Below are 18,674 nucleotides of genomic sequence, written 5' to 3'. Positions count from 1 at the left end.
CTCTCTCTCTCTCTCTCTCTCTCTCTCTCTCTCTCTCTCTCTCTCTCTCTCTCTCTCTCTCGCTCTCTCTCTCTCGAGTCACGAGTTTCACAAAAAATTGAGGGAAAAGGCTGAGATGGAATTCCGTCGGAATGCTCCTGTGTTTCAAGTTTCCAGAGGGAGTTGGAAAATTGAAGAGCAAACGAAATCCTGTAGCAGAGAGGAAGTGAGGTTGAGAATTGCCTGCGTACACTAATAAAGACCTCTAGATATCTCTTGAAGCTCAAGGAAATTTTTTGGACATATTTGATGAGTGATTAGGTCGAGTTTCCAGAAATTTTTGGATTGTACTTTACGTTATTTTTCATTTTGTCATGCTCTGTGATTAATACATAATTTAATTTGGCACGGGAGAACCCTGGATACCAATACCAAGTGTAGGCCAACATATCAGAAAAGAAGAAAACCAGATAATCCACACGCTAGGTACCATTTAGTATCCATTTTCAGGGTTACGAGTGCATTCGGTATTTTTTTGTTTTTGTACGCAGAATCCGAATTTAAAGGTCATTTTACTGGCACCGGATGCAAAAAATTATCAACAAGTTGTTGTTCAGTTGTTGAAATCCAGTTTTCTTAAAAACTATCGAAGGAGGTAAAGTAGTTGAAATGAAAAATATTTCTCTTGTCAAATTAACAATGAATGCTCTCATGATGTTTTTCCTAATAAACCTACCTTATTCCATGGGCCATTCTGCGGGCATATTCAGCAATAACTAACACCATTGAATTAAAATCTAGTAGTCAATATTTAAATTTCGATAATAACCTAAAATTAAATTGCACTGAATATTAATTCAATTATGATAATTGTGATAAAGTGATAAATAATTGAGGGAAAAATCAATTTTTTTTTCTAGGTCAGAAACAATGAAAATAACAGATTTAAAGTTAGTTGGTGGTAAAAATGGGTGTTATAATATAAATAGAACAGATTAGGTAAGGTGGTGAATAAATTTTTTTTTTAATTTATTAATTGGAAGCGGTTGAAAAATAATTTTTGTCCCATTCCAATTATTTCCGAAGATATTGATGGTCAAATAGAGCGTTTAGTTGGGCGACGCATTTCAGTGTGAAAATTACCATTTGGATATCTCGGAAAATAATCCAAATAGGAAAAAAATCTATATAAACAAGTATGTTTAGTTTAACAAGAGGAACATTTTTTATTCCAAGTATTTTTTCCTACCTTGAATATATTTCGAGTAAACTCGGTTTCAACAATTCAGTAGCGAAGAGGTAAAAGGAGATAAGTCAATTTTGACTATTGATCAGTTTTCAATCAATATCTCGGAATCTAAGGGCGAAATTTTCGTAATTACATATGTTGTAGCACTCAATCGGCTCCACAGAAAAGGTTGTAAGAAGAATTTCGCTATCTCTATTAGATTCCGAGATATTGATTGAAAACTGGTCAATAGTCAAAATTGACTTATCTCCTTTTACCAATTCGCTACTGAATTGAATTGTCAATAACTTTTTTTTGCATCATTTATTGGCAAGAAGACCTTCCAATTTGGATTCTACGCATCAAAAAACAAACAAATACCACCTCGCCCCATAAACCTCAAAATGGATACCAAATGGTTCCTGGTACATGGATTGATAATAAAAATAAATAAATTCAGAACAGATGAACAATTTTCATACACATTTCGTGCAATCACGAAGTTAAATTTCGAAAAAGGTCCTGTGATTTCTCGTGAAACGAGATAGTATTTGATTATCAAATTCGAGATATTTCTTAACTATGTAATGATCTTGAATATGGTAAACTTCAAGAGAAAAAATCAATACACTTTGTTTTGTGTACGCGTGAAGGACCTCATCCCTCCAAAAATATTCAGAATCTGATTAAGAATTCGACTTTCGTGGTGTTCTTCGACCTCTTGATTCAAGTATACATATTTTATACTCGAATGGGGGACGGGTGTTTCAATTCGAGAATGATTATTTCATATCAGCCCGGGTTATACCAAGCGCTCTCAAGTGTAATATAAGGGTCAGACACTAAGTGTCAGAGTATAAGGGTCAAAAAGTGGAGGTTAAAAAATGAGGGTCGGAATATTAGAGTCAAAAACTGAGGGCCTGAATGTAAAAGTGAAGGAATGAGGGTCAGAATGTTAGGGTTAAGAAGGAAGGTCAGAATATTAGGATAAAAAAATTAGGGTCAGAATATAAAAGTAAAAAAAGTGGGTTGTCAGGCAATGAGGGTCATATAAGGGCTAAAAACGGTGATCAAGCATAATATATGACTTATATTTAGACCCTCATTGCCTGGCATCCACTTTTTTACTTTTATATTCTGACCCTAATGTTTTGACCCTAATATTCTGACACTAATTTTTTTAATCTCCACTTTTTGACCGATATATTCTGACACTTAGTGCCTGACCCTTATATTACACTTAAGAGGGCTTGCTACAGCCCGGCCTGATACAAAAGAATCATCTTCGAATTGAAGTACCCATCCCCCAATTGAATATAAAATATACTTGATTCAAGCATATTTTATACTCAACTCAGGAATTTTTTCCGTGTAAAAAAACTGAAAAAAATTGATGACTAGTAGAAGATAAACCCCAACCCAGCGGGTAACGAAAAAAAAACATTAGTAGGATACAGAGCGTAGAGAGCATGAAGAGGAAATTAGCGGAGCGAAACAAATATGAATTAACGCGACCCGTAAACAGAGAGTAGGTGTCTGAACGTAACTAACGCGTTAACTCAGCGGGGGTCGACGCCACGTCAAGTGTCAAGCCACTGTTATTATGTCATACATCAAACACCGGGAGAAACTAATACACTAGATCCATTTAAAAATACATCAGCAGGTAAACTGTCAATTACTCGCACCATTTCAACCATTTCTATCAGCCTTTATCGGTCTTATCGTAACGAAGTGTCACACGTTTGACCGCGCCCTAATTGGAACAAAATTGTACTGGGCTTTTCACTCATGCGAGCGCTGAAACTGTAAAGGAAGTAAATGGAGAAAAACAAATCGGACGTTAAAGCAAAAAATGAAAACTCTGAAATAGGAAAGGGTGAGGTAAAATAAAAAATCACATGAAATTACTAGACCGGGCGCGCGCACTAATCTTCCACCTCATTTACTTCTGAAAAGCTTCCTTTTCTTCATTTCGTCATTAAAATTCTAAATCTATTGAATTCTAAACATACAAATGCATTATAAAGATGGTAAAGCGAAAAATCAATGAATAATTTTGAATCTTCGATCCCTTGGACTCTTCAAAATATTATTCCTTCAAGAATTTTCGAAATTTTTATGCTGAATAATGATTGGAAATACCGCAAACACAATCATAACACTGAGACAATTCGCCCTGGACGCCCGTCCTACACCGAAACAAAAAACAATTCAGTAGCCTAGTAAAACGGTACAAGTCAATTTTGAGAGATAGCAAAATTTTTGTTATAACCTTTTTTGTAGAGCCGACTGAGAGCCACAACAAATGTAATGACGAAAATTCCGATATCTTCCATAGATTGGGAAATATTTCTCAAAAATTCAACTGGGAGATAAGTCGACTTAAACCGTTTTACCATTTCGCTACTGAATTCTAATACCTGCAACATATTTACTTGAAGCAAGTAATTGTTTTCAGTCGCTTAATTCTCCCAGGCATATTAACCCACGTAGCCCGAAAAAAGTCTTATGCCTTAAAATATTCTTGTAATCAAGTATGCTTTTGTAGCGAAAAAAAATCACTTGAATCACTTGAAGGTTTCATGTTTTTTCTATGCACTTCAAATTTTTCAATAGGTAATATATTCATGATTTAACGTGGAACCCGGAAGAGAATATCCGCGAATGTGGTATATAATATCCTGGAATCAAGAATACGTGTATTCCTGAATCCGGTGTATTAAATTCTGGATTCCGGAATAATATTCCGCAATCTGGGATTCTTCATCTTCAATTCCGGAATAATATTCCGGAATCCGAAATATTTAATTCTCGATTCTAGAATAATATTCTGAAATTGTAATTCTGACATTGAAATATTGTACGTTACGTTTATAAAAGATCAGGGAAGTATTTTTATACACTGATAGAATGATTCATTTATTCCAAACGAGATTCGTTAACTGTTAACAAATGGTAGAGTTGAATATGACCAAATAAATATTCGTTAATAGTTAACGAATGGTTCACTTGAATGGCGAAAGTCAAGTTAAATAAGCCTCCTCAAATATACGTTCGTTAACTATTAACAAATGAACATTTGGTGGGACCGAATAGACCCTAACCTCCAACCAAAATCCATTCGTTAACAATAACTAATCCGTTCTATCAGTGTACGTTCTTTCTTCGCGGATTCGCCCGTTCGGCTGGCAATTGGGGGTTTTGCGAATTATTAGTGGGTTTCAAGGGGCAATTGGTCGTATTTCGGCACATTCTTTCGGGATTTTTGAATTACTATTGCCACCAGCAAGCTCCTGAACAGTTTGAAGTTGCTGGGAGGCCATTAAGCTCCTCACTCTGAGGACTGCTCCGAGTCACTACACGAAGTGGACATTTGGGAGGCCCCAAACTTGCACTTCGTCACAGTATAATTGTGTCACTTGTTTCTTTTTCTTTCCTTTCCTTTCTCCTCTTCTCTTCGAGTCACTAATTTGATGTACACTATCATCCAGAGCATGAATTTATCTCAATATCAACTGGGAATCCCTTTGAAAATTATATATACCACATTCCGGAATGTTATTCCGGAATTGGGAATCAAATATCCCGAATTCCGGAATACGATTCCGGATTCCAGAATACAGAAATTCCGCAATATTATATACCCGATTTGAAATTTTTTTTTTCTGTGAACGATTGTGATAAATGAGAATTCATTTGAGTTCCGTCATGCGCAAATATTCTGAGACTTAACCAATTGAAAATAATTTACTTCTCTGAAATGCTGAAAAAAATCACCTAGCCCCACGTGTAGCTTTCCCATTACCTCAAGATCAACGAATCCATCACCAATCTCATTACTCGATTACTTCCGCACACGCCTACATGAACACAAAGATAATTCTATCTCAACGAGACCATAAAACTCCCCGCATTCAATTTACACGACTTTCTCCAACATCAAAGGAGAATAATCTCTCGAGTGTCAAGGAATTTGTCAACGAGTTATCGTGCATTCGTCCCATAAATTGATAAGGAGAAATTACTGTATTACTTATTTAATACATTGATTCGCGTAAAAATCATTAACATGTTTATTTGTAGTCGCCCCCCCCCCCCAGGTCGCCCACACACAGAAATACAAATAAAGAAGAGTTTCAGTTTTTGAAGATACATCAATTTTGAAAAAACTACAGCCCTAAAATTCCACGAGTGTAGAAATCCTAAAATCCTGTCATTTTCTCATCAATTTTTAGTGACAACAATCCTGAATATTGAACAGAAAATGATGATTTTCAGGAATATTTGCATTGAATTTCGAATAATTTTTCACTACAATCTAACAGCATTTTCGTTTATTCCGAGGGATTATATCGTTTGTAATTGAGTACTTCGGCTTCACAATTGGAAAAAAATAGAAATTGTACACTGAAAGAAACAATTAGTTCTGCCGAAAAATTATATGTTCCCTGATCTTTTGTCGTGTTGAATCAATTTACTTCTGACAAAAAGGAAAGTTTCTACCAAAACATGATAGTTTTCGTAGTAGTAATTGTTCTTGTGAGAGACATTTATATGCCTTTCGGATAAATACATTAGTTCTACGGAGAATTATATGAGGCTTCGGTTTTATCAAGTGAATGTTATTGAGTAGTGTATACCTTTGTCCAATAAACTTTTATAATTTCCAACGAACAAATGATAATTTCAAGAGGAAACTACAATTATCTTGTCAAAAACTGTGTTATTGGCAAAACTAAATAATTTCGAGGGGACAATTTTTTGTTGGGAAAAAAACATTCTTGTCTCGTCAATGTAAATATTTTTTTTTGGGTATAAGCCTATGGAGTTCTCTCAGATGAAATTATTATCATACAATAGATTATATTTTTTCCTGCGAACAGTTCGAATTCTCCTAGGGATATTTCTGATGATCACAACAAAAATTTAATTTTTATGAAAGACATAAAATTTCCTTCTATCAAATTGATTCCCGGACCTAAATCGGTTCCACTCCATCAAATATTCTCACGTGGAACATTTAGCTTTTCGACAGAGTTAATTTGATCTCTCAGTGTATGGACAGCTTATACCGTTGCAAAATTACTCTTGAAATTTTCAGTGAAAAATCGTGACCTTTTTAACAACGACCAAGTTACATGAAATTTTTGTATACTTCTTCATTATTGACGAATCAGTTGATTTTCTGAATATTCAAGTAATTCTCATGAACGCTTTCATTTTAAATTGACTTTAAACTCACAACATTGAGAATTCAGATGTGCAGTGACTGAAATTTTAAGAAATTTCTAACAGTATATTGTTAGTAGTAATTATCAGGAGAACAACATTGAATTCCATTCAGCGGGGATAATAATCATGGATTTGCCAATTTCACAGATTATTTCTTTCTCTCGGATGTCAGCTAGTCAGAGTATAGTATTTGAAATCACCAGACTGTTTCATTTCAAAAGCTTCAAAAAGTGAAAATTCACTGTGGCATTCCCGCTGAAAATTATTACGCAGTAGGTCTTCATTTATTATTGGAAATTTTGTAGCAGTTCTACATTTGCTTTTATGTCATAGGTGCCCAGAATCACGCGATTCTAACCTCGCTTCGCTCGGTAGAGTCGCGGATCCTGGGCCCTATGACATAAAATAGTATACGAAACTCGTGGTCTACATATTGGAAATTTTTTCTCTCAATGCATTGAAGCCTTCGACTTCGGCTCGTTTTACAACTTCCCACGAGCCAAAAAACCCATTACGCACTTGTTGCGTAATATACTATTTTTCCACGAAGCACTCCAATCGGCGGCCGTCCGAATAACAGAAATAGTCCGATAAATAGCGATGTTGCTCTACAATCAGCGATTATTTTCCGATAAAATTTCGCTAGAAAGAGAATTTGCCGAATTTTGTAAAAAAAATCGACGTATTCTTTTCCATGCACAACAATAAAATTAGCGCTGAATAACCGATAATTTAGGAGTACCTGTTGTATTGTAACTGAAAATTCAATGCATTGAGAGAAAAAATTTCCAATATGTAGACCACATTTACTTGACAGAAGTAAATTATTTTTAATTACTTAAATCTCATAATATTTGTGCCTCACGAAACTCGAATAAAATGCTCATTTATCGCTATCGTTCTGCGTTACATCATGAATATATTACATCTCGAAACATTGGATGTGTTTAAAAAAATCATGAAAAGAATAAATATTGAAGACTGACGATTCTTCTACGGATATTCTTAAAGCAAGAGACCTTTCTCGGGCCAACTGATTCGAGATGCCAGGGACAATTAAGTGATTGAGGGAAAATTATTTGTCTCATCTAAATGTTTCAATTATTTGATTTTTTTTTCTCAGTGTGGAATTCAAGATTAATACGCAGCAAAGGACCCATTTAAATCTTTAATTAATTAAAAATTAGAAAAATGTATTAACCTCATTTTTATCAATACATTAAGAATACTTGAACTGAAATTCACATGTTTCACTGAATTTCATCTCAAGTAATGAATTTCCAATGAGAAAATTTTTTGAAATATCTGTCGAGCTGTCACTTGATGAAAAATTCCAGTAACTGGGTCAGAAATTATCAACATTATTCCTCGAACGGAGGTATCTCATTCCAAAAAGATAAAATACTGATAATATTGCTAATCATTTATTTCCAATAGAGGGGCCCTTATGCCGATGTGATAAACACAACACTATGTCACGATCTTAGAATACTAATCAGCTCAAAAAAAATCTAGAGGAATTAAAACAAAAACCCATTTTGTTTTAAATCTAGGGGTTTAAAACAAAAAATAACTAATCTGAAGATCAGTATGAATATTCAGTGTGAATTCGTAAGCAATGTGGTAATATATTTTTTAGTCTACCATTATTTTTCAATATTGGTTCCGCGGAAGCCAGCTAGACTAAATAAAAGCCTTTTTATATGAGCATCTGAAGAGGTCTTTTATGAAGACGTCTTCTTACTTCGAGATCAGTCGAAGAACTGAATAAAGAATGATGGAGTCAATTATTTGGTAAACATTCGTTTGGAATTTCGTCGTATACTCCAAAAGATAAATATTTCCGATCAGTAGAAAAAGTACTTCGACCCAGTGCCAAGGGGTTTCGGGGAAAAAGGAAAATTTTGTACTTCTTCAAAGTCACAAAAAAAACTGGATACAGGCATCATGCGTCGAGTACCTGGGTACTGGTGAGAAGTACCTTGGTACATGCCACAAGTACTTTTGTTACTCGGGAGGGGTAAAAAAAAATACTTGTACTAAGTACCTGACTGGTTCTTTCCAAAAATACCAACAGATGCGGAGCAGAAGTGAACACACAGCAAAATCTGAAAGTAAAATATATTTTTGAAATGGTAATTCACGTTTTCAAAAACGTAGTTTACGATTTTCTCAAACGGGTAAATTACGTTTTTGAGATCGTAAAATATGGTTACAGAATAACGTGAATTACGATGTCAAACACGTGAATTGCAATTCTCAAAATTGAAAAAGCAATTCGGTTTGGAAAGCACCCATAAAAATCACAATCGACTGATTTTTTCCTACAAATTTCTTCTCTTGAATACTTCTATTTACAAAAATGGACAAGAAAGCTCATTTTATCCGTCGATAACATTCACTTTTTTTAATCAAGTAGTCAATTGAAAGTACTGAAATTCGATCATAAAAGTACTTGCGAGAAGTTCAAATAATTACTTTTCACCAGTACCTTTGGTACTAAAAGTACCAGCAGAAAGTAGTGAAGCTACTTCCGCCCAGTACTATTTCTACTTGATCGGCAGAGGTGGTACTTCACTCAAGGATACAAAAAGTACTTGGGACAAGTATTTTTCGAACTTTTCACAAGTGAACTATCACCAACTACTGGTCGGTACTGGTGAGAAGTACATTTTTCTTTGAGCGTAAGACCACACAGACGGTTTCTCCAGGAAGAGTAATTTCATAGTTTAATAATCAAGTAATATAGTTCAGTAATATGATCACATTATTTTTGCTCAAACAATCTCAACATTCACCCAAAAAAATCATCACATTCGTAAGTTTTGAACGCCCGTCAGTAATATTCAGCGACATTCCGATCCTCCATCTTGGGCATTTTATCCCTAAATTCTAGTGATAAAAATACCTAATGCTAAGAATAAATCTCGTCCGGGTCAAGTATCCCTAAAAATAACGGATATATCCCTAAAAATAAAAAAACTTCCTTTCTCTCTTCTCAAGGTGCCCGATAAAATCTCCGCATACCTTCAAACCTCCGTTTCTCATATTTCGCACTATCTAATTTTCATTATCACATATCCATGCCTCGCTCAAGTTCAATGCCACGAGTGAGCGTAAAGAGAAAAGAGAGTGTAGTCGGCCGATGGACTGTAATGCCCCAGCCCCTCGTGGTGAACACAACCGAGGACCGGACGACCTCGTGTTCCCTTTCTTCTCCTTTCCCCCTCCACAATATGACCATCCCCTCCCTTCGCTCGACCCCCCTTCCCCCCGCGGGCATAGCACAGCCGTCCAGTCGAGGATGGTCGAGGTGCTGCAGTTGAAAAGAAACAAGATCCCCAAGATTCGAAACTGGCATATGCCTGTATACCCAGAACGGTTTTTCCCTATAGCAAAAAAAAGACTCTCAGAAATATGTATTAAGGATATTCAAGTGGGACAGTCTCTGCCGTGAGATGGGATTCTCGAAATTACATTTTCGAGGTTTTATTTTCACAGTGAAACCTGACAGATTCCACATGACTGTGGTTCATCGAGTTCCGCTGAATGTGACACAGCTGGAATCCAACGATTTAATGAATATTAACTATCTTTTGATGAGATAGCTGAGTACTGATGAAAATTTTGTCTGTGAACGGTTTTTCGTGTCAGATTCCACTCGACTTTCATGTAATTGAGTTCATTTCACTTGTTCGAGATTCTATTGCACTGTTAAACTTTTCGTATGAATTTTCCGTGCCAAATTCCGGAAATTTTTATCGTGTTCAAGTTCCAACTGAAATTTTAGGAAATCTTGTCGTTGAAAAATCAAATATTCAATTGATTTTCTGTTCAAGTGATCTGTGGAAATCAATAGAATATTAGATTTTTCAGTTCAATTATTTTGTGAAAATTCAGAAAAGTCAGGAAAATTCAGGGAAAAATTGATAATTCATGCCATTTTGTTTCTGAATATTCATGTTCTACTGAGAATTTAATCAAGTTGTGACTCATAAATATCCATGAATTCTACTTAACACTTGAAATTTGATAATCATGTTTCCCCTAAATCCGATTCAATGTCACTGTCATGAGATTTACTACAATATCTTCAATCAAATTTCAAAAAATTTCTAACAGTGTGAGTTATCGTAAGGCTTCATAATTTTTCAGTTTTTGTTTTTATGATTGTATTGTTCCAATAAAAAAACTGCATTGTTATCAATGTGAATTTTTCCCCGGAAATTAGTGATCTGTTTTCTCACTGTTCATTTTGGTATTATTGGCCGTAAATTAATTTTCAAATGAATTTATCCGGAATAAAACTCATCTGGAAACTAGATTGAATATTGCTCAATCAACAAATTGAGTTGAATTATTTCATCACTCGTCAATTTACGAGTGAGGTTTGTTTAATCAATTAACTGTCGGAGGAGATAGCAGAATGCTAATAAAAATTCTATCTGTGAACGTTTTTCGCATAGTTGATGATGTTCAACTCCATAATTAACCCGTCAGTAGGCGCGCTCTTTTTAGTATCTCGCTCGCACTGCAGAGACGTTCTGTAGGTTGACTAGCGTTGCGTGAGAGAAAATCTCACGCACGAATAACGGCGGGTTAGGGAATTAACTTTATGATGTTAAAGCGGAATTCGGAGTGTAAGGCTCTTGCATTGCGTATAGTATAGTTATGTTTCCGAATCAATTAGCAATATGCTTCCGAATGGTTATTTCGTACATCATTTCCTTCTATCATGTATCATGCATTGTTTATTTAATTTTATTAAAATAAACAAGATCAATTTTTAACTAATTTTGTCAGATTTTCAACTTGGTTGAATGTTACACGGAGAGAAATATTCAGTAAAAATTACGGAACTCTCACTTCACTCACCGATTACGGAATCGACTCCGAAAATTTAAGTGACGGTATCGTAATTTTTCACAAGAGATTCAGATAAAAATTACGGAACCACATTTTGCTCCGGAATTACGGAAAAGATGCGTAATTTTTATTGAATATTTCTCTCCGTGTATCATCCTCATTATTGTTATTATCTCTTTCCTCTACACAATTGATTGTCTTTTTTATGTTTTTATCTCTCCCCTCAGGCCTTTGAAAGAATGTTAATAGAAAAATTGTATTTATACCTACTTGAATAAATTTGAAACATCATATTCGAAGAAACCATCAGAATGCTCACTTTCAGGGAAATTCATGAAAAATTCAAAATTTTCATAAAAATTAAATCAACCAATACAGCTATCGTAATCATTTTTTAACTTCGACTTAACGGCATTAACACAAACATTGTAGGCTACGATTAAATTCCTTTGAAGCATGATATTCATAGATATCCGCGGAATTCTGATTTTCAAAAAATACAAAATTTTTGCAAATTTTCAAATAAATCAAAATAACGATTATTGCTATCGCCTTGATCTTTTAACTCGATCAAAAGGACATCTAAACAAATTTTTTAAGCCATCATTCAATCAATTCAGAACATTTGTTGTAGTTATCGCGGGACAACCGATTTACAACAAAATTTGAAAATTAAAAAAACTAATCGATGAATTAAATTTTAATTGGTGGTGATTGATAGAGCTCAACAATATCTACATTTGAAAAAATTTGAAAAAATCTATTCCATCCATTCACTCGCGAATAATTGAAGAAAAACTTTGTTACATTCGTACACATACGCACACACATACGGACGAGGTCTTAAAATTACATTTTCGAACTTTTTGGATCATACTGGGTCGATATAACACAAAAAATCCAAAACTTAAATTTGAACGATAACAGAGCTTCCACTCGGATATATTCGCTGATATATTTCACTTTCCTCAGGCTCTGGAAAAATTGAATGCATGCAATAAAAATCACAAAATGAAACCCCACCTACTAGGGTAAAGAGGTCAATTTTTAGACGATTGATCGACATATAATAAATAAATAAAATATGGCCCAGACGTCCAGAAATTTAGGGTTTCGGCTGCATTCAACTATTTCTTAATTTAATTATTCTTTGTTTTGTTATTTTCACTTCAAATAATTTTTTCTGCTAATTAAAACATTCTTAAAGGTATGGAAGCCATCATATCCCCATTTAAGTGATTCTTTTATTCTAGATTCTACCACAAAATTCGAATATCCCTTAGTCGTCCAGCAATTGGCCCGTTCACCCTAACTAGATATTGAGGGGAGACTACTGTGAGTTTTAAAAGTCGTGGGTTATTGGAGTGAGACTTTTCATACGTTGAAGATCAATTATATAGATCTAAAAATGAATAATTAGTGCAAAAAAAAATTTTTTTATTGTGTGTTTGCCCGAAAACGCTTAAAATGCCAAAAACAGTCCAGGGCCTCCAATGTTTGAGCTACGAAGGATTTTTTTTTTCAAAATTTTCGGAAAAATATGTTGAATAATAATTATGAGCTATTTTTTTTAAATTCGCGTCTTACATGGCTAAATTCGCTTTTTTTGTATTTTTTTACACAAATAGTGATTTTTTTTATATGAAAAAAATCGAAATCAGCTGTGTAAGAGTCGAATTCCAAAAGACTGGCTCGTAATTGTTGTTCCACACATTTTTCAGAAAATTTTGAAGAAATAAATCTTTTGTAGCTCAAAAATTGGAGGCCATGGACTGTTTTTAGCATTTTAAGCGTTTTCGGGCAAATGAACAATGAAAAAAATTTGTTTTTTGCACTAATTATTCGTTTTTAGACTATATAATCGATCTTCAACGTATGAAAAGTCTCACTCCAATAACCCACGAGTTTCAAAACTCATAGTAGTCTCCCCTTAAGAGTTGTTTTTATTACACTTCGAATTCCTCTGATCCATCATTGAATTTTTGACATAGTCTCCTCGACTTTCATGTCATTGAGCTTATTTCATTCGTTCGACAGTTGCTATTGAGTAATTGGAATGCTTTACAGTTTTTCATTTTTATAATTGCATTTTTATCAATGCCTATTTTCTCTCAGGAATTAGTGCTCTCCTTTGTCACCCTTCATTTTTGTAATATTCGAAATCGATGACCTTTCAAACGAATTTATACGGAATCAGACTCATCCGAGAATTAGATGTAATACTGCTCAATCAACAAATTGAGCTGAATTATTTCATCATTCGTCAATATACCATTAAGGTTTGTTCAATCGATTTACTATCGTTGGAGGCAATGACAGAATGGTAATGAAAATTCCATCTGTGAACGTTCTGCCCAGAGTCCCTTCAACTTTTATGTAATTGAACTAATTTCACTCGTTTGACAGTTACTATTGAATTATTGTAAGACTTTACAATTTTTCAGTTTTTGATTTTTACAATTGCATTTTTATCAATGCCTATTTTCCCTCGGGAATTAGTGCTCTCCTTTGTCACCGTTATTTCGGTAATATTCGAAATCGATGACCTTTCAAAGGAATTTATACAGAATCCAACTTATACGGGAACAATATGAAATATTGTTCAATCAACAAATTGAGTTGAATTATGATATCTCTGGTCAATTTACGATTAAGGTTTGATTAATCGATTAACTGTCATTTAGAGGAGATGGAAGAATGTTTAATAAAAAATCTATCAGTAATCGCTTTTTGTTTTAAGCACAAAGTCCACTCGACTTTCATGTAATTGAGCTTATTTCACTCGTTCGGCAGTTGCTATTGAATAATTGTAATGCTATTTCAGTTTTTCATTTTCATAATTGTATTGTTATCAATGTTCATTTTCCCTCAGGAATTAACGCTCTCCTTTGTTACCGTTCATTTTGGTAACATTCGAAATTGATCACCTTTAAAACGAATTTATGCGTAATAAAACTCATCTGGTAACTAGATTAAATATTCCACAATCAATAAATTCAGTTGAATTACTTTATCCCTCGTCAATTTACGATTGACGTTTGTTTAATCGATCAACAGTCGTGCGAGATGGCTGAATGCTAATAAATGCTTCCATTTTTAAACGTTTGTTCGAGGCATTGTGAAGATAGAGCCCTTTCGACTTTTATTTAATTCAGCTCATTGTTTATTTGATAATAATTTCCGATACTTTCAAATGAGCTTGTGCGCAATAAAACTCATCTGAAAACTATGTCACGTTTTAATCAATTACAAAGTAATAATCCGGTAACATATTTATATTCCAATACTTAATTTGTGTAATTTCCGGAAACATTCAAAATTAATTCATTTTAGTTCTTCCCTTGCACTTTTTTGCATTTTTTCAATTTCTTTTCGCTGAAATATTGATGTCCCCATAATACTTGAAGAAAAAAAGTGATTCGAAATTCCCACCGACATAGAAGAAGAAAAAAATACATTTTCTAGCCGATTATCCCTTTCTGATACTTTTTTCGTTTCCTTTTTATAATGATAATAATTGGAATCCGACCACAGGAATGAGGAGTACCGATATACCTTTACCATATGAATGGAAAAATAGATTTTTAAAACCTTCCGGAATATTTGGAAAGATTTTTCTATTACCCGAATGAGATTTCGAATGACGTTTGTTTTGTGTATTTGTTTTGATCCCCAAAAAAATATTTTTTAGCGATCTTTAACATGATTCCTCTTCATTCAATGTTGTAACTTGTGATTAAGGAAAAAATATATATATAATAACGAGAATAAGAATGGATAAAATTAATCTCATTGTGAAGACAGAAATGGAAAGACAATAAAATAACGTAGTATAAATTAATCAACAACCAAATGAACAAATCAACAAATTAAGCTGAATTATTATACCACTCAACAATCGACAATCGCCATTTGTTCAATCGACGCTGTGCCGTTGTGTTGCACCAAAAAATCCGAGTCTTATTTTGGGAAGCCACTTTTATGGCACGGACTGTCCCACTCGAATTCCTTAAAATTCCCCCGAGTCCTTGGGCGCGGGCAAAACTGGGTCTTGTAACTCTGTACCACCATCCACCACTCGAAAAACTCCGAGGCAATTGATGCCTGAATACTCGAGTATAACTTCTCACTCGTATCGCATTTTACACCAGACACAAAAGAGAAAAAAAACTCACGTCAGGGAAGAAGTTGGTCTCATTGTTATTATTATTACTCTAACTCAACTCGTTACTGTTATGAATTAGCAGCTGTGTTCGCTAATTCACTACTAAGAGCTTGATTATTCATCTAATGGGGCTTCCTCCAAACTTCAACAGAACCGTCGAAAAAACTTAGGGGGTAGAATTAATTACACCCGTTTCCCTCCCTGATTTTTACTTTCTCTCCCATTTTTTTTTACTCCAAGTTTGAATAATAATCATCGCTGCATGTTGAACGAGTGGCGTCATGCGATAAGCGAATAAATAAAGGTGAAAAAATGGAGTAAAAGAAAAAAAAACACTGCGAATTAGTCCCGCGACCTTGCGTGAGAACGCAACGGCGAAGGAGACGGCGAAGTACGAGCGAGTGAGCGCGAGTGAAAGACGGCTATTCGTGGAAGGAGGGGTAAGGTACGGGGGGCGAAAGGATTGTTCAAAAAAAAAAAGGGAAATGAGAAGAGGAAGATCCAAACACTTACTGCCGTACAAGGCGGTCCTCCTGCCTCGTCCAGAGGCACCGCAATGACTCCAGGCCAGGGACGTATGCACACTTCCACTAGCAAACTCCGTTACAACACAGAACATAAACAAACAAAACTGAGAAAATGATAATCCTGACTGCTCCTGGGTATCAATTCCAATGATCGATGGAGTTTCGAGAATCCAGATTTATCCCGCCTCAGTTCACACCTGACACTATCACGACACACGCGCACCGACTGCAATTTGCACAGAAACTTAAAACTAAAAAAAAACAGGCAACTTGATCGTTGTTTGGTCACTTTTGAATTACTCTCACACACGTGATGCAATTATTTTCCTTCAATTTTTCACTGACTCTACTAATGATTCACGGAATGACTCAATATGAGGAATGAAACAATACTGGTATTGAATGAAATTCGTTCAACTATCGACTTTAATTCCAACAAACACTTTTCCTACTTTTCCTCCATTCGACAATTTCACCATTAATTGGATCCTTGAAAAATAATTTATAACCGTTTCAATTACGCGAGTTGAAACACCACACGTTAAGGGTAGCCGAGCAGTGCCGATAAGAACGACTTACGCGCGCTACAGACTCCGGCGTACTGAGTTCCATGAGACGGCAATGGCACGGCTGAGCGATTGTTGCGCCTCTGCCGACCGATTTCAAAAGTTTCACGGTCGAAGCGTCATTTTACCTTCTTGGGACGGGAATTGTTGTTTTGCCTTGTATTCTTGGTTCCTCCCATCCCCTTCGCCCGCCAGTCGCGCGGTACCTCTCGCTGTTGCTCTTGCCCTGCCGCTTAATTCTTGGCTTCATCTCCTTGCGCCTTCCATTCCACTCATTTTTATTTTTCGTTTTCTTGGCTTTTACTTTTCCCTGTCCATTGTTTTTACTTTTTTTTTCGGAAACCGAGTCTTGTCTTTTGTGATTGTGAGTGGCATTGTGCCCCTGCTTGCACAGCCGCGAAATTTTTTAGCGCAGGATCACAAACAATAGACTCGGCAGTGAAATTAATTTACATTTTGATGACACTCTCTTTTCTTTGACGAGATCGAAGGCGCGCTCTGACTATGATTTTATATAATTCATCACGTTATTATTGCGAGTTGATTTGAATCGATATGTTATTTCATGTATACCAATTTCTATAGTATTGCTAAGGAGAAAATTGTGGGAAATGATGAAAACATCTTTTGAAAATCCATGAATTTTTGCTTCCGAACGGAAGCCTTCTAATCGGTCATTTTTACGATCTTCTAATTTTGTTTGGAAATGATGTAAAATGTCATGAAATGTAAAGATATGATGTTTTTAGAAAATGTGTGTATTGTAAAGAAATCGGTATATATATTAATTAATTAGTTTCTTGACGGGATTTAGGGCGAGAAAGACGTAAATAAAATATGAGAACTAAAAGCCACGTCCGCGGAATCAGACATTTGATAAAAGAATCACGACGATCGGAAAGACGATCACACTTGAATGTGGTTGAGAGGGAAAGATAGAACAAATACGCAACAGTATGTATGTCCGCATGTGCGTGTGTGCAGATTTTTCGGAAATTTTTTATAAATCTCAACAAAAAGACAAGTAAAGCTTCAACTATAAAACTGAAATTTTGCCACATAATTGCTATCATTTGGGAACAGCGCTGGGCGCAGTTTCAGCCCAATCAGTCAAGTAGTTTTTGAGATACAGCAATTTCTCAAAAATGGTTTTTCCTCAATATCTCAAAAACTACGTGACCTAATTGAATTTTTTTTATGTCAACGTGTTGCTTGTGATAATATCTATCAAATGAAGCCATAATATCCCTACGAAACTAGGGACAGTTTGATAATAATTACACTCTAAAAAAAAGTTACTACTCACCAGTACTGAATTCTACACGGAGAAAATAAAATAGTAAATATTACGATGTCAGAATCCGGACATAGTAAGCACTACCATGGACATGGTAATAGCTACCATGGACATGGTAATGGCTACCATGCAACATCGTAATGGTTACTATGGGGCATGGTAAGTTCCTCAATGGTAAAAGGTACTATGGACATAGTAATAATTACTATGTTACACAGTAACATTTACTATTTTACATAGTAAGCTCTACTATGTTACATAGTAAGCTCTACTATGTTAACATAGTAAATGTTACTATGTTAACATAGTAAATGTTACTATGTTAACCTAGTAAATGTTACTATGTTAACATAGTAAATGTTACTATGTTACATAGTAGAGCTTCCTATGTTACGTAAAATATCCTGTAACACATAATGCATATTATCTAAGTAAGTAAATACCTTTAAGGAATGAAACATAAGTAGATTATAGTTATAACGTACAATATTTTTAATAAAAGTAGAATTTGTTTGAAAATATTTGTTTTCGAGGGGTGGGATGTTTTTAATTAATGTTTGTAACATTAAATAATTCTGTACTATAAAAATTGAAAAACAATTTCTTTATTAAGTACGCTGTTTCACAACAACTGCAAAAGTATTGAATTACAAGATATTAATTTAACTTAATCCTAATTTCTCCCATGATTATTTTTATAATCAATAATTCAAAGAGATATTCATATTTAAATTATTTTAGTACATTAAAGAGCATATGTGCAACAATTTAAACCCAATGTTTTGGAACATATTTATTGCCATTCCCAGAA

At 34.7% G+C, this 18,674-nt stretch overlaps 1 long non-coding RNA gene across 1 annotated transcript in view; it reads right to left on the bottom strand.

The window, feature by feature from the left end:
• The window catches only part of LOC107048375, a 143,495-nt gene extending 126,937 nt beyond the window's left edge, over positions 1-16,558 (bottom strand). The window contains exon 1 of the long non-coding RNA XR_001461679.1: positions 15,987-16,558. This is a non-coding gene — a long non-coding RNA (uncharacterized LOC107048375). The remainder of the gene's footprint in view (positions 1-15,986) is intronic.
• Between the last annotated feature and the right edge of the window lie 2,116 nt (positions 16,559-18,674).

The sequence above is a fragment of the Diachasma alloeum genome, unplaced genomic scaffold (genome assembly GCF_001412515.2).
Source record: "Diachasma alloeum isolate Michigan unplaced genomic scaffold, Dall2.0 Dall_scaffold_00188, whole genome shotgun sequence".
Lineage (NCBI taxonomy): Eukaryota > Metazoa > Arthropoda > Insecta > Hymenoptera > Braconidae > Diachasma > Diachasma alloeum.
This window is presented reverse-complemented; position numbering and strand designations above follow the sequence as displayed.